Genomic DNA, 3,424 nt, shown 5'->3' on the forward strand with positions numbered 1-3,424 from the left:
TATTATTAATCTTTTGTTGACCTGGTGGAAAAGCCCGCTGGGGTTTCTGGGCTCCCAGGACAGGGGATTGCTGCCCTCTCCTGGCCACAGTGAGTATTACCTGCATCGAACTCATTCATTCATTCATTCATTCATTCAATCGTATTTATTGAGCGCTTACTGTGTGCAGAGCACTGGACTAAGCTCTTGGGAAGTAATAATAATCATTCATTCATTCAATCGTATTTATTGAGCGCTTACTGTGTGCAGAGCACTAGACTAAGCTCTTGGGAAGTAATAATCATTCATTCAATCGTGTTTATTGAGCGCTTACTGTGTGCAGAGCACTGGACTAAGCTCTTGGGAAGTAGTAATAATAATTCATTCAATCGTATTTATTGAGCGCTTACTGTGTGCAGAGCACTGGACTAAGCTCTTGGGAAGTAATAATAATTCATTCAATCGTATTGAGCGTTTACTGTGTGCAGAGCACTGGACTAAGCTCTTGGGAAGTAATAATAATAATTCATTCATTCAATCATATTTATTGAGTGCTTACTGTGTGCAGAGCACTGTACTAAGCGCTTGGGAAGTACAAGTTGGCAACATAATAATGATGGTATTTAAGTGCTTACTATGTGCAGAGCACTGTTCTAGGCACTGGGGAGGTTACAAGGTGATCAGGTTGTCCCACGGGAGGCTCACGGTCTTAATCCCCATTTTCCAGATGAGGGAACTGAGGCCCAGAGAAGTGAAGTGACTTGCCCATAGTCACCCAGCTGACAATTGGCAGAGCCGGGATTTGAACCCATGACCTCTGACTCCAAAGCCCGGGCTCTTTCCACTGAGCCACGCTGCAAGTCGGCAACACATAGAGACGGTCCCTCCCCAACAGCGGGCTCACAGTCTAGGAGGGGGAGACAGACAACAAAATGTGGACAGGTGTCAAGTCATCAGAATAAATAGAAATAAAGCTAGATGCTCATCATTGATAAAATAAATAGAATAATAATAATACCTCATCTGTAAAATGGGGATTAAGACTGTGAGCCCCCCGTGGGACAACCTCATCACCTTGTAACCTCCCCAGTGCTTAGAACAGTGCTTTGAACATAGTAAGCGCTTAATAAATGCCATTATTATTGTTATTATTATTATTATTATTATTATTATTTTGGGCTAGCACCAGAACCAGCCTGGGGCTGGCAGGGAGCCCCCCTTGCTTTCTGGTTCTGGACTAGAGTCAAACTGATCCCTGGGTTCATGTCATTTGCCATCTTAAATTCCGTTTCCCTTTGGTTCCCGGCGGGCAAACTTTCATTGGGAATGGGAGGGAGAAAAGGGATGGGGCTCTCGCCAGCTGCAGGTTGGGAGGAATAGGCAGGATTGGAAAAGTTAATTATTTATTGAGTACTTACGGTGTGCAGAGCGCTGGATTCGGGGCTTTGGAGGGTACAGTGTAACAGAGTGGGTAGACACGTTCCCTGCCCACAAGGCGCTTATAGTCTACAATAAATCAATCAATCGTATTTATTGAGCGCTTACTGTGTGCAGAGCACTGGACTAAGCGCTTGGGAAGTCCAAGCTGGCAACATATAGAGACAGTCCCTACCCAACAGTGGGCTCACAGTCTAAAATCTACAGTCTACAGATTGTTATAGTCTACAATCAATCAATCAATAGTATTTTTTGAGCGCTTACTCCTGTTGCTCTTCTCCTCCACCCCAGCCTAACTCTCTCTCTTCGGGTTTCTCATCTTAACATACTATTGCCTTTCAAGAAGGTACCATTAGAGAAATCAATCAATCAATCGTATTTATTGAGCGCTTAGCGCTTGGGAAGGACGAGTTGGCAACATCTAGAGACAGTCCCTACCCACCAGTGGGCTCACAGTCTAAAAGGGGGAGACAGAGAACAAAACCAAACATACTAACAAAATAAAATAAATAGAATAGATGATATGTACAAGTAAAATAAATCAATAATTTACAGTTAACAGGTGGGGAAGAGCTCAGGCTTTTCAGCCGTACTCCCAAACTCAGATCTTGTCAGAGTGGGGAGCAAGGAGACTCCGTTTTCAGCCCCCAAACTGCACGGATGAAATCATTGGTTTCACCCCACACCTGGAAATGGATAATAATAATAATAATGGCATTTATTAAGCGCTTACTCTGTGCAAAGCACCGTTCTAAGCGCTGGGGAGTTTACAAGGTGATCAGGTTGTCCCACGGGGGGGCTCACAGTCTTCATCCCCATTTTCCAGATGAGGTAACTGAGGCCCAGTGAAGTGACTTGCCCAAAGTCACACAGCTGACAGGTGGCGGAGCCGGGATTTGAACCCACGACCTCTGGGGTGAAAGAAAGTGGTGCTCGTTTGTTCTTCCGTTGTATTTTGGAAACGTAAATTGGGTATATTTCTCGTTTTATGTAAGGGAGCAAGATTCAGCGCTGTACACATAGGAAAATCGGTGTCAACTCCAAGGGAGTTTTGGGGGCGAGTGTTCCCCAGCAGCTTAGAGAAGCAGCGTGGCCTAAGGGTTAGAGCACCAGCCTGGGAGGCGGAAGGACCTGGGTTCTAATTCTGCCCCACCGCTTCTCGGCTGGGTGGCCTTGGAGAAGTCACTTCACTTCTCTGTGAAATTCCCTCCTCTGCTAAAGCAATCAATCGATCGTATTTATTGAGCGCTTACTGTGTGCAGAGCACTGTACTAAGCACTTGGGAGGGTTAGAGCACCAGCCTGGGAGGCGGAAGGACCTGGGTTCTAATTCTGCCCCACCACTTCTCGGCTGGGTGGCCTTGGAGAAGTCACTTCACTTCTCTGCGAAATTCCCTCCTCTGCTAAATCAATCAATCAATCGTATTTATGAAGCGCTTACTGCGTGCAGAGCACTGTACTAAGCGCTTGGGAAGTACAAGTTGGCAACATATAGAGAGAACCCGATTTGCTTGTATATGTATATATGGTTGTACATCTTTATTACTCTATTTATTTTACTTGTACATATCTATCCTATTTATTTTATTTTGTTGGTATGTTTGGTTTTGTTCTCTGTCTCCCCCGTTTAGACTGTGAGCCCGCTGTTGGGTAGGGACCGTCTCTATATGTTGCCAATTTGTACTTCCCAAGCGCTTAGTACAGTGCTCTGCACATAGTAAACGCTCAATAAATGCGATTGATGATGATGATGATCTACCCCAGCGCTTAGTACAGTGCCTGGCACGTAGTAAATGCTTACCTATCACAATTATTATATTTTTATGCCCAGTTCCCAAACTAATTTAGCCCAAGACAGTATCCAACCGGGGCTACCGCGGAGAAACTGGTGAATTTCAGGTCGGTTAGCTCACGGAAGCCCGTACCCTCTAATGAAAATCCCTGAGCTTGTTGCTGTATTGTACTTCCCAAGCACTTAGCACAGCGCTCCGTACACAGTAGGTGCTCAA

Source organism: Tachyglossus aculeatus, chromosome 18, assembly GCF_015852505.1.
Source record: "Tachyglossus aculeatus isolate mTacAcu1 chromosome 18, mTacAcu1.pri, whole genome shotgun sequence".
Taxonomy (NCBI): domain Eukaryota; kingdom Metazoa; phylum Chordata; class Mammalia; order Monotremata; family Tachyglossidae; genus Tachyglossus; species Tachyglossus aculeatus.